The sequence below is a fragment of the Bidens hawaiensis genome, unplaced genomic scaffold (assembly GCF_021521415.1).
Source record: "Bidens hawaiensis isolate Kalapana, Puna unplaced genomic scaffold, B.hawaiensis_p1.1 tig00055029_1, whole genome shotgun sequence".
In the NCBI taxonomy this organism is placed as follows: domain Eukaryota; kingdom Viridiplantae; phylum Streptophyta; class Magnoliopsida; order Asterales; family Asteraceae; genus Bidens; species Bidens hawaiensis.
The window spans coordinates 19,349-40,677 of NW_027499935.1; the positions used below are offsets into that span (position 1 = coordinate 19,349).

At 38.4% G+C, this 21,329-nt stretch overlaps 1 pseudogene across 1 annotated transcript; it reads right to left on the reverse strand.

The window, feature by feature from the left end:
* Positions 1 to 390: 390 nt before the first annotated feature.
* On the reverse strand, positions 391 to 15,600 carry LOC143600892 (mitochondrial fission protein ELM1-like; annotated as a pseudogene). The gene is made up of 10 exons (XR_013147563.1): positions 15,415 to 15,600; positions 5,197 to 5,433; positions 4,370 to 4,466; positions 4,087 to 4,236; positions 3,825 to 3,951; positions 2,411 to 2,523; positions 2,221 to 2,284; positions 1,723 to 1,816; positions 1,537 to 1,645; positions 391 to 799 (listed from the first exon to the last, which is right to left on the reverse strand). The product of XR_013147563.1 is annotated as a mitochondrial fission protein ELM1-like (transcript).
* Between the last annotated feature and the right edge of the window lie 5,729 nt (positions 15,601 to 21,329).

The window sequence follows — 21,329 nt, forward strand, 5'->3', positions numbered from 1 at the left end:
AAACCCAGAATTTTATTCTTCTGTATAATACTCACAAATTTACAAACAAATATACGAATGTATCCAAAATAATTACACTTGGAAGTTGGAATTATAAAACCAAATGCACATTTCTCTTTTATTTTCTACATGTTGCCATAAAATACCCAATTAGCTTAATTTATAACTTAGCACGTTATCTTAATAGTAAATGCGCTAAACAGGCCAACTTGCCATGTTGACTCGAACACGACGTCAAACTGACCCAAACTTGAAGACTAAACCCGTACACTCAAATTGCATGTCATATCAAAAGCTCGTACCTATAATTCGATACCATCATATCTCAGTTGCATATGTCATTGCTCCAGTAACAAATACCACATCATAAATTATCTACCAGATACACCCATCTTTTATTAGCTTTGTTTAAAATAGAATCGTTCAAAGAACACAAATGAATATAGCCGTCGAGGTTTTCTTTTCAAATTAAAGGTGTAAACTGTAAACGCTAGTTAATACAAGCACGCCTCCTTGTTTGTACCAAAACTATATTATGTATAATCATCCCCCAAAGCATGACAAAAGGGACAAAAAGAAAAGCCTGACCAGGTTTGTAGTATATCTGCAGAATCTTGGGACACACGTTGATGATAAATCAGCCAGATGCTGCAGATTAAGCAAAACATAAAGATCACAACTAATTTGAAGAGTTTTCTTATGGCCGCAATCTCCATCCTCGGTCAGCAAGTGCTTCATGTACACGGTTTGCTGCATCTGCGGTGTCATTTAGAGGTGGGTAACTCCAGCTTTCTGACATCTACAAGGTTTTCACATTTGAAATTGGGTTAATAATGTCTAGAGTTGTTCTTGAACTGAGCTCAAGCTAAGTCACAGGCTCGAGCTTAAAAGTATAGGAATATTGTATGTTACTAACATGTAGGGGTGTAACAGGTCGTGAGCCACTCAAGATCGGCTCGCTAAAAGCTCGATTCGAGCTGAGTTCAAACAAGCCCAAGTTTCACATAACGAGCTTTGACTATACTCTCGAGCCCATACAAGCCCAATATATACAAAAATATAATATTTTTAATCATAGAAAATAAATATAAATCACATAATAAATATTACTGTATATATACGTTATAATTAGTATAACTAAATAATATAAATTTTGTTATATGTAAAAAAAAGTATAAATAACTATATACGTATATATAATAATAGTTAAACATTTAATAAATAAATAAACAAGCCGAGCTTGAATTTGAAAATTTATTAGCAAATACCAATGAGAGCATGAAAATAAACTTGTAGAATTTGTTGTAAGTGAGCGATTTTAGCAATCTTGGACTGTTGGACATGTGATGGTTGTTTAAACAAAGTATATTTACACAAAATGTGCTAGAAAGCGATGAATTTTTAATTAAAAGTTTTACTTCTTTTTTAAGAATAATAGTTTGTTTGCAATATAAGGCCACATAAAATGTTCTGAAAAATCAAATCAGTTAATCATCAAAGGTGAAAATGGTGCAGGCTTCCTTATATGGAACTTACATCCTCAAGACCTGTAAATGGCCGGACCAGACCTCTTTCCCTTAAAGTTTTATGAAATTCACCGATTTTCCATTTACATCGTTCAGCTCCGACTACATATACAGGCTTCCTGAAAAATGCAATAATAGGATGTTACATATGTGACAGAATATAGTTTAATTTGCTTACATTCCATTTAATGCATACCCAGTACTGCAGGCTTCACTCAACATGCTGACTGAATCGGCTGTGACAATGAAAGCATCTGCCCAAGCTAGATGTCCCATGTGCGGATTCGGTTCTACACTTACAATACATAAAACCTTAAAAACTGTTATAAGCACAACATAGTCAAAACAGATCAAATTCATTGAAATTTAATAAAGGTGGAAAGATGTGACGGACAGCCCAAACAAATGAATATCATATAAGCCCATTCAAAATACTTAAAAGTTTCATAGTTACACAATTCATTGTATACAATTTATGATACAACCATTGCACGCTTCTCCTTCTCCTCACACTCCAAACTCTCATATACCAAAGCAAGTTTAAAAGGAAAGGTATAAATGTCATCAATTTGAAAATGGGTGTATTTGATATTATGATTTCTTATTGGGTACATATGATATTATACCAAGTTTTGAGTGCATATGAAAGTAATCATATATCCTTTCATAAATAGTGCTGATCAACTGAGATTACCTTCACCATCATATATATAAATTTTTGGATCGTCTCCAAGTTCTTTCCGCACAAACTTAGCAACCTAATTATATATAAAGCATAGCATAAGGCCACAATAATAAAAGAATATTTCAGATACTAAAAGAGCGTTTTGCAGAAACAGTTATTGAGCGATAGATATGCTATAATGGCATAGTATATATAGTACCTTATCTGGAGTCCTCCTTGAGAAAGAAATTCTTACACTTCCACAGCTATCAAGAACACCACGCAAATAGTTTGTTAACTGCTTTGAAAGATCTATACCATATTTACAATGACCTGTACAAAACCCCATCCTTCTTATTAATAGTTGCTTGAAATTTATAAAACATTAAAAGCAGCACAAGAATGTGAAATTTCCACCAGTTAATACAAAAAATGCAACTATTAATGAAAGTATTTCAAACTTGACCATGTTAATAAGTAATAACAGCTAAACTGTAGAAATAAATTATCGAGGACCGAACTGGTAGACTTAGGCCTGTCAACGAACCGAACGTTCACTGAACCGCTCATGACCATCCGACAGGAAGTTCATTTATGTTCGCTTATTTAAAAAAAGAATGAACATAAACATAAGTTTTTGTTCATTTCGAACATGAATACATGTCTCGTTCGTTTGCATTCAATTATGTCCGTTACTTTATGTTTGTTTAAGTTCGTTTGTTTACGCTTGTTAATAATAAATGAAACCGCTGATCATTTCATAAAACATATATGCTTTCCCTTTCTCGATGCTTTTTATATTCATCTAAACTTTTTAGGTCCGTTACAATTTAATCTAGTTTTACTAACTTTTTAGGCTAGCCCTGCTTGCGGTGCGCACATATGATGTATATATGTGTGAACCCTCGGGTGGGCAAAAGTGAAATTGCACTAATTTTGACGTTATTTTACTAATCTCGTGAAAATAACGTTAAAAGTGACGGACGGTTAATCAGGCATCATGTAGTGGCGTTGATAGCTGAAAGATAAGGGTACATGCACCGATCAGCCGGTGTCCCGATGATTGAGTGCTATGTGCCTTATGTCCAAGGCTTGATGCAAAACTACTATCGAGCCGGGGGTCTCACCGGAAGCAGCCTCTCTATAACTATGGGGTAGAGGTAAGGCTGCCTACATCTTACCCTCCTCAGACCCTACCATAGCTTTGCTATTGGTGGGATATACTGAGTACGATGATGATGATGATTACTAACTTTTTAGGCCCAAAACATTGTTGTTCACATTTTACTTTTATTTGGTTTTAACCTAACTATGTTCGTTCATCTATTTCCAGTTATGTCCGTTCATTTACGTTTGTGAACCATTCGTTTATACTATCGACGAATTAACATAAGCGAACACAAACAAGCTCATTTTCTTAACGAACAAACACGAACAAGAAAACCATGCTCACTTAATGTCCGTGTTTGATCGATTATTCAGTTAAAATTAAACGAACGAACACGAACACGCTCCGTTCATGTTCATTCGCTTCATTTACAAGCCTAAGCAGACTCATGACCATTGCAATATAAAAATAAACAAATTGACAAAAAAATTTCTATTAAATAGAATTAAAAATACAAAATACTTACTTGTGGGCCCCCCAATATTAACCACAATTAAGGGTTTGGGCAAAGGTGCAAACTCATCATGCCAAGTAATCGCTGCACTGTGAAGTGCAGCAAAATCAACTTGATGCAAAGCTCCCACAGTAAGAACCTGCTAAAATAAAAAAAATAAGAAAAAAAAGGCTGGCTAGGTCACCCTGTACAAAAAGCGACCTGTTTCAACATTTCGCCCGGTACCCAGCCCACCCATCTTGCCACTTTTACTATTTGCAATTGAGATGCGTACCACGTTCTTGCTAGGTGGCTCGTTAGGAGTTATACACTTGCGGAAAAGCCTAGGAACCTGCTCTTGTGCGTGAGCTGTCAGAGCATAATAATCATGTTGAGGAGCAACCACCAAGTCAAACCTATTCAGTTGTGTTCGTGGATGTTGAATCTGAAACCAATTTTTCATAAGTCATAATTTAGCAAGATAAACTAATGTTATTTGCAGTTTTTAGCAAAGATGAAAAAATATGCTTATAGGACTGACTTATCAAAGCAAACAGATATAAAAAGTTGAAACTTACCTGAACAACAAACACATTTTCGGATGCTAGTTTTTTTATAGAGCTTGCAATCGATATGGTGTCTCTGCCACATGCAACCACCAATAGAGGCCCGTCCCTAGAAAAATCAATAAAATAAAAATACATGCAAAAATTAAATTATCATGAGCTATAAAAAACTGATCATAACACACACACACATGTATGGGGGGAGGGGGGGTCATTACAAAAGACAAAATCATTGCAAGAACAAAAGAAACAAATCCCAATCGTTTTAACTTTTTCTATCATTGTCTATCAACGGTTTATATTTTTTTAAACTTTTTAGCTCTTACATACAACTGTCTATGTTATATATGTAAAACAAAACCATTAAACTAATTTGTGCAGATATTTTTTTCACTTTCAAATGTTTACCAACACATATGTAGGCATGTGTAGAAACTACACCTACACATGATATGGTTACGCATAACCTAAACACGTGTAGGTTCTATAAATAAATGAACTTTGTTTATGTATTTTTTTATGATGTTAAAAGAGACGAATAAACTTTGCATTTTAAACATTTTCTCGTATGTTAAAGTGTTTTACAACTGAAAATATGAATGATTTATTTTTTTCTCTGTTCTCGCAAAAAAAATACGTCTTCTGTGTGTGTGTGCGCTCGCGTTTGTATTAACATGCTATATATTTTAACTTCCATACATCATTCCACAACTGAACCAGATAGTCACGTGCAAGGACTCCATTCAGTTATTGATAACTCGAGCATAAAAAAAATATTGAAGTAATATTATAGAACACACGGATATACAGTAGTAATCTGGAAAAAAAAAACAACTTACTTCTCAGCAGTCCCCTGTCATTTTTACTATTGACTTCACATCAGCTTCAAGTACAGATGATAAACCCACACTACCACCATTTTCTCCAGTTAAAGATTGAACTCTACTTCCTTTGCTTGTAAGTAAAACTTGTGAATAACTATAAATCAGTCTGATAATGTAGTAGATCTGTTTATGGAGTGAAACTGGGAGCCAGTGCAGATACTCATTTATTCCTCCACTTGGCCTTGTAACACGCTGCATGCATTTTGCAGAAGAACACAAGATGAACAATTTTGCAAAGACAAGATGCTGCATTACATCTTATAATGCTAAAATGACATTAAAGTTGCATATGAATAGAGATAAATTCAAACAGATAAGTTAATGATGAGTGCAATGACCCAAGTTTATATTTGCCTAATAATCATTATATGAAGCAAATTCAACTTTGAATGGCTTAACTTGAGTGTCTCTTCTACTTCTGTTTCATTTATTGTTTAATTATATTTTCAGATATGTTCCATTTGCTGTTGATGTGTCACTAAGGGTTTCTACATATTTTCAAATCTGCTTCGGCAAATTGGAGTAATTTTTGCACATACAAAATTTTTCTTCTTTGCAATTCGTTTTCATGTTTCTCCTGTTGGGTTCGTAGGCCTTGTTGGCCCGGTTTATTATATGAAGTCAAAAGAGGAGACGGGTGTGGTCGGTCGGGCCCAAGCCCGGCCCGGTTTAGATTTCTTGCATAATAATTTACTAACCCTAGTTCAGTCTCTATATAAACAACATTATGTACTTGTAATATTTGGTCACTCAATAAAGATATACCTAGTTGCCACCCGTGGACGTAGGTCAGTTTAGACCGAACCACGTTAAATCCTCGTGTTCGTTTATTGCTTTCGTGTCGTGTTCAGTTTCGTGTGTGCGTTTAATCCTAACAAGTGGTGTCTAGAGCTTAGGTTCGGGATCAAACGAAGAACACGTTGAGCCGTCAAACCTTACGGCCGCCGCCACCCTACTGTTATGTTGTGGTCTCCGATCCATCATGGGTCGGGTCCGGTTTAGACGAATAGACAGAATTAGGAGATTAAGCTGTTTGAGTTTTGGCCAAGCCCAAAAGCTCTAATCAGGCCCAGTTTAGTTAAAGGGTTAAACCCTAATTGTCTAGTCTATATATTCTCTCCTGTACTTGTAAGTTTGTATCACTCAATAATAAGAAAACCCTAGTTATCGACAGTGGACGTAGGTCATACACCGTGACCGAACCACTTAAATCCTTGTGTCTCTTTCGTTTATTCTTTCGGTTTTACTATTGTATTCGTGTTTGTGTGTGACTCCGAACCTAACAATTGGCATCAGAGCCTGGTTCTCGATTATACACACAGTTCCGCCGCCGCTGCTCCGCTGCTACAGTTCCACCGCCGCTGCTACAGTACCGCCGCCGCTACAGTACCGCCGCCGCCGCTACAGTTCCGCCGCCGCTGATTAGGGTTCCGCAGCTGCTGGTTCGTTTTTTCTGATCAGTTTCCAGTCCTTTTATTCCTTGGGTAGTTTGGTTGTTTGCTGTAATCAAAACTCAGTTTGGATAATGGCTGAGGACGGAAAGATCAAGATTGAGAAGTTTGATGGTCAGGATTTTGGATGGTGGAAAATGCAAATTGAGGATTTGCTATGTCAGAAAGACTTAATGGAAGCACTAGAAGAGAGGAAACCGGAAAGTATGAAAGATGATGAGTGGAAGGTACTTGACAGAAAAGCCATAGCTGTTATTAGACTCTCACTAGCTAAGAATGTGGCATTCAATATTGTAAATGAAACTACCACGTATGGTCTTATGAAAGCCTTGTCAAATATGTATGAAAAGCCTTCTGCATCAAACAAGGTATTTCTGATTAGACAGCTAGTTAACACCAGAATGAAGGAAGGGGCATCTGTTACCTCTCATGTTAATGACTTCAACACTATTATTTCTCATTTGTCTTCTGTTGATATCAAGTTTGATGATGAAGTTCAAGCGTTACTCTTGTTATCCTCGTTACCCGAAAGTTGGTCAGGGACTGTTACTGCAGTTAGTAGTTCTTCTGGGAATACTAAGCTTACTTTTAAAGGAGTCCGGGATTTGATTTTAGGGGAGGACATAAGAAGGAATTCTGGTGAGACATCTAGTTCTATATTGAGCACCGAAGGGAGAGGTAGGAGAAGAGAGAAAGGTAATGGCAGGGGTAGGTCAAAGTCTAGAAGAAGAAGTCAGTCAAAGCCCAGAAAAGACATTGAGTGTTGGAATTGCAAAGAAATGGGGCATTTCAGAAACCAATGCCCTAACCCCTCAATTTCAAAAGAAAAGAAAGAATCTAAGAAGGAAGTTAATCTGGCCACCGGTTCAGATGATTCAGAAGGTTCAGAAGAGACTCTTATCTGCTGTGTTGAAGAATCAACAGATTCATGGATTATGGATTCTGGTGCATCTTTTCATGCCACTTATAGCACGAAGAAGATGAAGAATCTCCGAACAGGTAATTTTGGTAAAGTTCGTTTGGCTAATAATCATGCTGTTGATATCACGGGGATGGGGGATATTGAACTAAAAACTTCATTGGGCACCTTATAGACTCTAAAGGATGTTCGGGTCGTTCCTAGCCTTAGAAGAAAGCTAATTTCTGTTGGGCAGTTAGATGACCAAGGATATGATGTTATGTTTGGTGGGGGTCAATGGAAAGTTGTGAAAGGGAATCTTGTGATCGACAGAGGTAAAAAGAAGGGCACTTTATACATGGTTAAAATTCCAGCTGATGCGGTAAATGCAGTGACCAGTGGACCGAGTCAGTCTAGTTTGTGGCACCAACGACTCGGCCACATGAGTGAAAAAGGGATGAAAATGCTCGTTGCTAGAGGAAAAATTCCAGAACTGAAGAAGGTTGAATCTGAATTTTGTGAACCATGTGTTTTCGGTAAAAAGAAGAAAGTATCTTTTGTGAAGACCGGAAAACAACCGAAAGCTCAGAAATTGGAGCTTATTCACTCTGATGTCTATGGACCAACTTCAGTCTCTTCTTTGGGAGGATCGCACTATTATGTCACCTTCATTGATGATTCGACACGCAAGGTATGGGTTTACTTTCTTAAAAATAAATCTGATGTTTTTGATACTTTTAAGAAATGGAAAACTGCTGTTGAATTGGAAACTGATTTGAAGGTGAAATGCTTGAAGTCGGATAACGGTGGTGAATACGTTAGCAAAGAATTCCGTGATTATTGTGAAGAGTACGGTATTCGGATGATCTTTACAGTCCCTGGCACTCCTCAACAAAATGGAGTGGCAGAACGAATGAACAGGACGTTAAATGAAAGGGCAAGAAGTATGAGACTTAATGCCGGGCTTCCAAAGACGTTCTGGGCAGATGCAGTTAACACTGCAGCTTATTTAATTAACCGGGGATTGTCAGTACCGCTGGGTTTCAAGACACCAGAAGAAGAGTGGAAAGGTAAAGCTGCAGATTATAAGCATTTGAAAGTCTTTGGGTGTAGCGCTTATGATCTAGTGAAAAATGACAAGCTTGATGCTAAAGCTAAAAAATATGTTTTCATTGGATATGGGTCAAACGAAATGGGCTACAGGCTTTGGGATTTAGAAAGCAGAAAAGTAGTCAGAAGCAAGCATGCAACTTTTAATGAGGCTGAGTTATACAAAGATAGAAACACTTCAAAATCAAGGGTTCAGAAAGAGCAGGTTGAATATGAAATTGATGCTCAGAAAAAGACAGTTGAGTCAGCTACCGAACCCGAGACAGAAACTGAAGAAACCACAGTTCCTGAATTTGAAGATGATGATATTGGTGGAAATGAAGAGTCAGAGGGAGTCTCTGACAGTGGGAGTTCAGAGTCTGAGGATGAACAGTCTCCACAAGAACCTGACCCGCCTCAGCACTGGGTTAGGAGGTCCACCAGAGTTTCTAAACAGCCGGTACGTTACAAACCTTCAGTCAATTATCTCCTTTTAACTGAAAATGGTGAGCCAGAGAGTTATTATGAAGCACTTAAGTTGAAAGATTCGCTCCAGTGGGAGCATGCTATGAAGGAGGAGATGAACTCTTTGAGTAAAAACCAGACATGGGTTTTAACCAAGTTTCCACCAGATAAAAGAGTTCTACAGAATAAATGGGTCTATAGAGTCAAGGAAGAACATGATGGGTCTAAACGATACAAAGCTCGTTTAGTGGTCAAGGGTTTCCAGCAAAAGAAGGGAATTGATTATAATGAAATATTCTCTCCAGTTGTGAAGATGACCACCATCAGATTGATCTTAAGTATTGTTGCTGCAGAAAATTTACATCTAGAGCAATTAGATGTTAAGACAGCATTTTTACATGGTGATCTTGACGAGGAGATCTATATGGCACAACCTGAGGGATTTCAGGTTGCCGGGAAAGAAAAATGGGTCTGCAAATTGAAGAAAAGCTTGTATGGTCTGAAGCAGGCACCTAGGCAATGGTACCTAAAGTTTGATGATTTTATGGTGAGAACTGGGTACAAGAAATGCGAAGCCGACCATTGCTGCTACTTAAAGAAGTTTAAAGGCTCATATATCATTCTACTTCTTTATGTAGATGATATGTTAATTGCAGGATCTGATATGAAGGAGATTCGCAAGTTGAAGAAACAGTTGTCTGATGAATTTGAGATGAAAGATCTTGGTCCAGCCAAACAGATTTTGGGGATGAGTATATCCAGAAAGAAAGATGGCTGCATAACACTATCCCAAGAGAAATACATAGGGAAAGTGTTAGAAAGTTTCAGGATGAATGATGAGAAGACTAAACCAAGAAACACACCTTTGGGAAGTCATTTCAAACTTACCAAAGACCAGTCTCCCAGAACAGAGGAAGAAAGAACAGAGATGGCTAAAGTTCCGTATGCATCTGCTGTTGGCAGTCTCATGTACGCCATGGTTTGTACACGGCCAGACATTGCTCATGCTGTCGGGGTAGTTAGTCGTTTTATGTCGGATCCGGGAAAGGAACATTGGGAAGCGGTGAAATGGTTACTCAGATACTTAAAGGGTACTTCCAGTTTGGGGTTATGTTTTAAGGGGAAGGATACAATTCTCAGGGGTTATTCAGATGCTGATCTGGGTGGATGTAAGAAGACGTTTAAAAGCACTACTGGTTATGTTTTCACAGTTGGGGGAACAGCAGTATGTTGGATGTCCAGACTTCAGAAAAGTGTTGCTTTATCAACCACTGAGGCAGAATATATGGCAGCAGCCGAAGCAAGTAAAGAATTAGTATGGTTGAGAACTTTTCTTGAAGAGTTGGGAAAGAAACAGGCAGAGTTCTTCTTATATTGTGACAATGAGAGTGCAGTGAAACTTGCGAAGAATCCAGTCTATCATTCGAAGACTAAGCACATCGGGAGGAGATATCACTTTGTCAGAGATTTGATCAGTGATGGTGTTTTCAGTTTGAAAAATATCTCAGGTGCTAAGAATCCAGCAGATATGTTCACCAAGCCGGTGATGCTGGATAAGCTGAAGCTGTGCAGAGCTTCAGCAGGCCTTCAGGAATAATGTTGAGAAGGCGAAGGGTAACTAGGAGGTGCAAAACCAGATGGGTTTTATTTTACATGTACAAGGCAATGCAGGTGAAGACATTTTACGTCTCCAAATGGGAGCAGGTTGAAATGTTTGACGCATCCAAGTGGTGGTTTAGAGAAGATGTCTCGAAGCCCAAGTGGGAGATTGTTATGTTGTGGTCTCCGATCCATCATGGGTCGGGTCCGGTTTAGACGAATAGACAGAATTAGGAGATTAAGCTGTTTGAGTTTTGGCCAAGCCCAAAAGCTCTAATCAGGCCCAGTTTAGTTAAAGGGTTAAACCCTAATTGTCTAGTCTATATATTCTCTCCTGTACTTGTAAGTTTGTATCACTCAATAATAAGAAAACCCTAGTTATCGACAGTGGACGTAGGTCATACACCGTGACCGAACCACTTAAATCTTTGTGTCTCTTTCGTTTATTCTTTCGGTTTTACTATTGTATTCGTGTTTGTGTGTGACTCCGAACCTAACACCTACTGCGCTAGAGTTCGCCGCCGCCACTGCTTGCTGTCACCACCAGTCATCGTCATTCAAAGCCTTGCTTCCGCAGACGCTGTTGATCTTCGCTCGGTTCCGAACGCAAGTTCCTGACAGTTGCATAGTGTCTTCTTCATTGGTTGGAGACCCAGTTTTGTTTGGATCACATATTATTATTAATATTATTTTGGAGGCATTGTCATAGGCAGGGCAGGAGGCCCAGTTGAATTAATTTAGGTCATCTAAATTAATTTTCCTTTGTGGTTGCTTTGGATCGTGAAGAAAAGGGCAGTATGCCTATTTGATTAATTTTGTGGGACAAAAGTTTTGGGCAGCTTAGCCAAGAATAAAGTTGGGTCGAGATCCTACTTTGCAAAGTACGAGTCAATAACTGTTAAATCAAGATCTTATTTTTATTGAAGAACCGTTGTCAATCGGAAGAAACGTTAAAGAAACCGAGAACCAGTGCCAACCGCGTTTGTCAGGTTTTATTGTTTCAGTTTAAAGTTTCAGTTTCTGATTTTCAGTTCGTTATTCCGCTGCACGTTAAATAGGTTGATTGTTTAACAAAGTTCAGTAGAACAGTCGTTAAGTTCAGGCTCGTGTTGCTGTGTCTGTCTCTGTTTTATCCAGTTTTTCGTTTTAGTCATTGTTATGGCAGAAGACGGAAAGGTTTCGATACAGAAGTTTGACGGACAGAAGTTTGGTTGGTGGAAGATGCAGATTGAGGCACTACTTTGTCAGAAAGACTTGGATGTAGTGTTTGAGGATGAAAAACCAGAAAAGATGTCAGAAGCAGATTGGAAGAAGTTAGACAACAAAGCTAGGGCTTGTATTACTTTGTCGTTGTCGGAAGATGTGGCGTTTAACATCATGAAAGAAACCACAGCACGTGGTATGATGGAGGCGCTATCCAACATGTATGAGAAGCCTTCGGCAGCGAATAAAGTCTATCTTATCCGAGAGCTAGTGACAACAAGAATGAAAGAGGGTGGGTCAGTTACAACTCATATCAATAATCTTAATTCGATCTTGTCCCGCTTAGTGTCAGTTGACATTAAGTTTGATGATGAAGTTCAAGGCCTCTTGTTATTATCCTCTTTGCCCGACAGTTGGTCGCAAACAGTGACTGCAGTTTGTAGTTCGTCTACAAATATTACTTTCGATGGGATTCGAGATCTGATTCTGGGAGAAGATTCAAGACGCAGAAGTTCAGGTGAATCATCAGGCAATATGCTAGTCACAGAAGGAAGAGGTAGGGGAAAACAGCGAGGCAGTGGGAGCAGGAAGAGGAGTCAGTCTAAGACTCGTAAGGATATTGAATGTTGGGGTTGTAAAGAGAAAGGACACTTCAGGAATCAGTGTCCGAATGGTAAGAAAGAGGTGAACGTTACAGAAGACGACACAGATGACGGGGTCAGTAGTGATGAGGCTTTGGTTTGTAGTGTTGAGAGTAGCGTTGATGCTTGGGTGATGGATTCTGGTGCATCGTTTCATGCCACTCACTGTAGTGAAACGATGAAGAATCTTAAATTTGGGGATTTTGGAAAGGTTCGACTAGCGAATGATGATATTTTAGAGGTTACGGGTATGGGAGACGTTGATTTGATAACTTCAGCCGGTACTTCTTGGACTTTGAAAGACGTGAGGGTTATTCCAAGTTTGAAGAAACGTTTGATTTCAGTTGGGCAGTTGGATGACCAAGGGCACGATGTTAAGTTCGGGAATGGGCAGTGGAAAGTAGTCAAAGGGAATCTCGTTGTTGCTCGTGGCAAGAAAATGGGTTCGTTGTATATGGTCGATATGTCATCGAAAGGAGTGGATCCAGTTTTGGTGAAAGACAAAATCCGGTTCACAGAATCTCGTGGGCAGAAGAAGGTTCGTTTTGCAAGTAACAAACCCAGAGCCAAAGTGAAGATTCAGGATGAACGAGCTAGGAAGGTTAAATCAGTTGGGGGACATCGTGACAGTGGGAGCACAGGTCGTGTTTCAGTTACAGTTCCAGGTCGACAGTGGATTAAGAAAACCAGTATTCCAGCTGTAAAAGTCTCTCCAATGAATTACTTGCTGAATATGGAGAGTGTTTGTTCTCAGGTTATCTCAGGATCCGGTAGTTCGTTACAGTGGGAGCCGGTAGGGACAGAGAATGGGTCAGGGGCAGTTTCAGCAGTGACTGACGTGTTGGAGCTCCGGGGAGCTTCAACGGGCCTTCAGGTTAATTGATGAGAAGGCGGTGGCAACTAGAAGAAGTTTAATGTTCAGATTACAGAAGTACAATCAGGAGTACTCAAGGCCTCCGAGTGGGAGATTGTTGGGTTCGTAGGCCTTGTTGGCCCGGTTTATTATATGAAGTCAAAAGAGGAGACGGGTGTGGGCGGTCGGGCCCAAGCCCGGCCCGGTTTAGATTTCTTGCATAATAATTTACTAACCCTAGTTCAGTCTCTATATAAACAACATTATGTACTTGTAATATTTGGTCACTCAATAAAGATATACCTAGTTGCCACCCGTGGACGTAGGTCAGTTTAGACCGAACCACGTTAAATCCTCGTGTTCGTTTATTGCTTTCGTGTCGTGTTCAGTTTCGTGTGTGCGTTTAATCCTAACATCTCCTGTGTGTTGCTTATGTTCATTTCCATATATAAGCATGCTTTTTGCACAACCCATAGGTAAAACCGTACAATGAATGGGAAGAAATACTAAACAAAAAGTTGCACGTGTAACTGAAACAAAAATAAGAAGAGAAGGTGAGAGTGAAAGATGGAGGAAGGATTAAGAATGATTTAATCAACTGCCCAGAGTTCAAGAAACAAAGAAAGGTGAAATAGACAAGCACAGCTCTCTTGAAACATGTTAAAAAGAAACAAAAATTTGTATGCATGGTTCCTCAGAATTGGGTCTTTTCTCTCTTAACCATCAAGCCATTTAGAGACCTTGTGTTTTAACAAACAGGCTTAGTCCTAACTAATTCAAAGCCCAAGCCATACAACTGATACAAGTATGCAATCCATTCAGATGTAAACAACATCACCCATAGTAGCAAATCTTACTCCAATTTCTAAAATCAAAAGAATGACATCAAGAAAGTTGTCCATTCAGATGTAAACAACATCACCCATAGTAGCAAATCTTACTCCAATTTCTAAAATCAAAAGAATGACATCAAGAAAGTTGTCTTGGACAATTCCTCATCATACATATATACCTTGGACTTTGAATAAAAATATTTATCCAGATTTCTGCAGTCTAAAGGCATGTGAGGTGCCTAGAACATGTTTGCTTGAAAGATAAAGTCGTTGACCGTATCACTAAAAACAATTCACCACCAAAAAAAAAATTAAACTCTGTACTCACCATAACACAAACCCTATAAACTTTTCAAACTGAGTACTCATACATTGCAGTACAGGATATGTGCTTCGTTCTAATTAAGCCAGTTTAACTGTTGAGAAAGTTATATACTGTGATTTTTCAGATGCGTAACAGGCTGCTGCTAACACATAAACTATGTCTAGTGTTCAACAAACAGACGCCTACAAGCAACTCATTTTCAAGCAACCATGAAACAGAACCTCCTTTTATTATAACAAGTTCATCTTAATGGTCCAAGCAATAAAAATCATAATCACATGGCTCCCTTAAATCACAATTTGAGAAGTTAAACTTTCCTCTTCTTTTAAATCAGACTTACTATCCGTATTCAAAACTAATATCAGTGAAGGATCTACCCACTTTGAGACCACACATAAACCCTAGACATTTCTTATAGACTTGCCAACAAACAATACAACAAATCTAACACCATCGATATTACAAATGCTATCCCTTCCGCACAAATTCACATCAACTTAAAAGATGGAAACTACTCAACTAGATCTATGAATATCTCCATTCAGTAAAACAACAGAGTTTCCTTCCATAACCTAACTTTTACAACTCAAATAATCCTAAACCTAATTAAACTTTCTTCTAAAGTTCACTAACACATCTATTCAACCTACACACAAAACAATTACACTTATACCTTCACAAATGAACAAACAATTTCACAACTCAAATAATCCTATATTCTAAAGTCCACTAACACATCTATTCAACCTATACACTAACACCTTCACATACATCCACAAATTAACAAAAAAATGAAAACAGAGAACCACAACTTACATATAGAGTCTGTTTTTCCGATAATCCAAGCGCTCTAACTAACCCGACGCTCTGATTCTCCGACGCCGGAAAACCGTTACCGATAATAACAGCGCGCTTGACGACGCCGTAAACGCCGCCTTCGAAGATGTCCGGTACGCTTCTCGGTGGACTGCCAGGTGGTTCCGGAAGCCTGATTGGCTTCATCTGCGGTCGTATGCTACTGAATCTCAACTATGGCTCCAGACTTGCGTAAGAGGTTTGATATTTGTTATCGTTAACTGCACGACAATCGCGACTCAGAGGCTTTATCGAATAACTTGGCGAGTCGTGACTCGGCTACGCAACGGCGAGTTCAGATTTGTTTTTGAGTTTTGTGAAATGTACCCCTGTACTTTGTTCGATGAGAAAGTTTAGCCATCTAGTTTCTATTTGTAAAATAGAGATGTTTCTGATTTTTTTTTCCAGAATACTCGTACCTTTACAAGCGTCCGTACCCGTATATTCGGTACCGATATTGGTATTGAGTTTAGGAATTTCGGTATATGGCACTTATACAGATATTTCGGTACTTGGTACCCGTTTGGAATATGTGGAGTTTTATTTGGAAGTCTTACCCATTTGTCTCTTTAAGCATGTATTTCGGTATTCGGTACCCGTATGATATTATGGTTTACTTTGGTTATATGGTTTATTGGTTTTATTTTTGCAAATTGTAAATTTATATATTGTGGATACATGAAAGATGAAGTAAAAGAAGCGAGAAAAAGTATGTTAGACTCATAGAATTATGTTGAGTGAAACGTGACAATGGATATCTACTTATTTATTATGTATAAATTGAATTTCAGATAAAGCAAATTTTTAGTGATTGTCTCGTTATATTGTTGTGGTTTGGGTAAAAGAGTATATGATTATCAGATTATGAACCTCCAAAAAAGGAAGGATTAACCGTTTTTGTTTTTTTCTTTTTCTAGCTTTGGTGCATGTAAGTTAAGTTTAGTTATGGGTTCAAAGTTAAAATCAATGTTGCACTTTTTAGAGTTTACATTTTTAGATACATAAGAGATAGGGTCCCAAAGTCATCTGTGGAGTATATAATAAGCTCAAGGCACACCCACGGATACAGCCCTATCAACTTACTAACAGCCCTAGATCCATCTGCGGAACCAAGCAAACCAATAGACGGTCTTGAAACGCATCCGCGAAAGGGTCCTTTCCATGTCACAAGAGTCCCGCAGGCGTCCCCCGCGGGCAGAAAGACTTTTCACCCCGTAAGAAGATGCAATGCATAATGGTTAACACAAGAGCCAATCACAGCCAAGATGCTTGGATAATGACAAGCATGACACAAGGAAGTGGGACTGCACGATGGGCCAATCACGTGTAGCCAACACCGTACCTCCAGGTGAATAACGTCCATATCCGCTAGCTGTCGCAACCAATCAGAAATCTCGTACGTGCTCCCCCCCACAGGACCAGAAGGTTCCACTGATAGTGGCAGCTCGGTCAATCCTTCTCCACCTCCTTCGGTTATAAATACCACACTTGAACCAACGGTTTAAGGATCCTCACTCCCTCACTCTTATGATAATTTATCTAAGAGCGCATACTGATTGACACGTCGGTGGGACGAGAAGACCCTCATCTTCCCTTTTTCGTAACGAGCTCACGGTGTTTGGTTTTGCAGGTTTGATCATGATCCACTCGTGGAGATCAGATTATGGACAACCCTCCGGCTAAGATATTAGGTTAACCCTCTTAGGGTTGAACTAGTGTTTCTTCATATACTATTTGAGATATACATGTTTTTCAAAAATTAAAGCTCATTTCGATTTAATATACTAAATCAGGTTTTGACACAAATAAAAAGGCAGCATAATTGTTAACTGTAAAAGAAAAAGAGCGAAGTAATATAACACTTGTAACAAGCTGTAACAGACCATTTTTAACATATGATATATTATTCAAAGAAGTTTAAGATTGATTTAACTAGGGGATGTCCTCGCGCGTTGCGCCGACAGCCATCTAACGTTTGCGTATAACCTCTGTAATAGTAGCATGGAACACAAAAGACAACACCATGAACAACATTTATATTGCCGTATAGAAAAACAGATGACTCTTTTGGATATGTGGTTTCCACCTTAACAATACAAATCACCAAACAATAATGCAATAGAATAAGCATGTCGATGTTGCAGATGCTTCAGTTAAAAAACCACATAACTTAGAAACAACAATCCCAATTAACCAATATGAAAGCTTTGACTTTTAGTTCCCACAATTTGTAAATTACAACTCAAACAAATACATAGTCACTTTTGAGTACATAGCACAGAAAGAAATCAAAACGTTGTAAACATACAACTTCGACTCTAGCTTAAATAAATGCATATGACTTTTCGTTGCTACAGCTACAAACATTCTACGATCATTTTCAGTTTCGTTTGTTAACACGCAACTCTAATATAACTAACTGGCAACTGCAATAGATCATTAAATTGCAAAATTTCTAATAACATTCAATTATATAAGCTCACAAAAAGTAATCCATATGTCCTATTCACTTTTACTAATTTTTCAAAACAAAAATTCTAATTAACATCTGAACACATCAAACAATTTGCATTGAACCCATGGCTCAATCTAAAAAAAAAGGTTCAATCTGAAATGGTCATCACCTCTGTTTATAACTAAACAAATCAATCCACATACCAAAAAAAGCAATTCAACAAGACAACAATTGAGGCCACCGATCGACATCTACAATGAAGAAATAAAACAACATAAAAAATCAGAGTTCTGATCGAAGTCGAAGCATCCGGTGGCGCACAGAAAAGCCGTGACAGCACAAATCACCGCCACTCGTAAGAGAAGAGATTAGAGATGATATCGCCGGTAAATCGATGAGATAACAGCCGGTAAAGGCAAACAAATTAAGTACAACGGAGCATAAAGAAAGCCACGAAAAAACAAAAGAATTACAAATATACCATGTTACTATAGATTAGCTGCCGTCCATTTCCTTTTATATGTAGGTTAATAATTGTGTTTTGAGTAAGGCTATACATTTTTAAAAGTACGAAGGTGTTTGATAAGGCTATCTTTCCGAGTGACGTGGTCAACATAGAGGTGGACAACAAAACCGGTTCCTGGAACCGGTTCGGTGGAACCGAACCGGAACCGAACCGGTTCCTACCCGTTTTTCGTAGGAACCGGTTCGGTTCCGTTTCAACCCGACGATCCGGAACCGGTTTGACATGTTTGGAGGTGGACCGGGTAGGAACCGGAACCGAACCGGAACCGGTTCGGAACCGGTTATAGCCGTTGGAGTGGTTATAGCCTTTGGGAAACGGTTTTATGGCCGTTTTTTGACCGTTGGGGTCAAAAATGGCCGTTTTTTGGCTCCCCAAACACCCCACTACTAGTATAAATAGGTATTTGGTGTAATGGGTTCATCACAACACTCAAAACGCAAACCCGAACGCAAAAAAATACAAAAAAACGCTATTACAACGTTCTGAGTTCTCTAATCTCTTGTTTTCTCTTCTTCTATATTCATATTTGTTGTTATGGCTGCCTCACAATCATCGGTTGGTCAAGGTTCCACCGCCGGACCAAGTTTCGTTCGTATTGTACCTCATAATCGTAATCAAGAGATTTGGTGCAATTGGGATTTGGTTGAATTGAGTGACCATTCATTGAAGGCTCGGTGCAAGTTTTGTGGGATTTATTTAAACCCACTTTCGAATTCAAATTTGAAGAAACACATCGAAAGACCGTATTGCAGGGCGTTGAAACAGAACGTCGAGTCGCAACAAACGCAAATGGATAGTGAAGGCGGAATATTTACATACCAAATTGATCGAGTTCAAGATCGTATGGCGAAGTTTGTGATTCAAGAAGCTTTGCCGTTTAGCCACTTCGACAACCCTCGCTTAACCGCCATGATTCGAGATACGCTTCAACCACAATACACTCACGTAAGTCGTCATACTCTTAAACGTTATTGTTTAAAATTGTGGAAGAAGGCCAAAGAGGTACTAATTGCATATTTTGAAAATATAAATACGGGAATAAACTTAACTACTGATGTTTGGTCGGCTCCACATGGTCTACCCGAATCTTATCTTTGTGTCACCGCTCATTGGGTAGACCCGTCATCGTGGGAAATGATGAAACGCACCATTGCTTTCGAACTCTTTGAGTATCCACATACGGGAGATAATTTGTTTGAAATTTTAGATTATGTTATAAAAACTTATAAACTAGAAAATAAAATATTTTCAATTGCATTTGATAACGCGTCGAATAATACATCGGCGGTTGATAAATTAAAATTAAAATATACGCCGATTTGCAATGGTGTATTTTTTCACTCAAGGTGTGTTGCACATATCATTAATTTAATCGTGCAAGACGGACTTGCTTCGGATGAGGTTACATCGGTTATAAACGATTTTAGAGTAATGCTACATGAAGTTTTTAAGAAAAGTAAAAAAAGACAAATGGATTATAGAAAATTTTGTAAAGATACGAGAAGAAAAGCTTTGGGAGCTAATTGGGATGTACCTTATCGATGGAATTCCACTTGCATAATGTTTCAAAGTGCTTTGAAACAAAGAGACACTTTACAAATGTTTCATTCTAGTCTTGCCGAGAATGATTTGGCAATTCCCTTTTCAAATGAGAAATGGGAAATTATCAATGACTTATCGACTTTTCTTGAAGTTTTTAAAACATCAACTACGAAACTATCGGGAACGTATTATCCGACAAGTCCCTTGGTTCTTTCGGAGTTATTTTTAATCGTTAACAATCTTAAAGAATTTGAAAATAAAAGTCCAATGTTTTCAAACATCATATTACCAATGAAGTTTAAATTAAAAAAATACTTTCTTGAATTGCCACCGATTTTTACTTGCGCCGCCGCTTTAAACCCAATGTTAAATGTTACGGGGGTTGAATGTGTGATAGACGAAATTTTTTCAGCCTTAGATATGCATGAAGTTGACCCAAACTTTTCAACAGAGGCACAAAATGATTTTAACTTGAATTTTAAATTTATGTATGACTTTTATATAAATAAATATGGGTCAAACATACACATGCCTACGCAGGGGGGGGGGGTCTTCATCAAGTTCAAGTGCTCCTAGAGTACGAGACCCCATGATTAGCCTTATGAACACCGTTCGCAACGTAACGGCTAAAAAACAAAGGGGTAACACCCCTTCAAGCGAACTAGGAAGGTATAGTGCATATGATTTCTCTACCGGTTTATCCGAAGAGGAATATGGCACTTTTGATGTTTTGGCTTGGTGGAAGGTAAAGGAAACCGAGTTTCCGATTCTTGCCACCATGGCCCGTGATTTACTAACCGCCCAAGCTTCTACGGTAGCTTCGGAATCTGCTTTTTCTCTTAGTGGCAGGGTAATATCGGTGAGAAGAACAAGACTGAATTCGGAGTCGGTGGAGATGTGCATTTGCTTGAAGGATCACTTGGACTCAATCGATCGGGTTCAACACGTAACCACTCTGGAAGACGAAACACCACTTGATGTTCGAGTGCACGACGAACAAGAAGGCGTTTCTACAAGTAATTCTGATGAATAAGTCGCCACTCAATAATTAAGACGAACAAGAAGGCTTTTATAGAAATAATATGTCACAAAATATAAGTTTAATGTTTTGTTAGTTTGTTTTTGAATATTTTAAAACATGTAACCTTTTTTTTTGAACTTCTTAAAGTAAATAAAATGAATTTTATGTTAATTGTTTTTTTTATTTAACATGTTATACAAATACGAATCGTATAACACCGCTCTTGATTATAATTCAGCATTTGACTTGCGTAAGCCAAAAGACTATAATACATAGCAAACTCAACAAATGTAACACGATACAAAAGTAGCATGAGCCTCTTCAGAAATCAG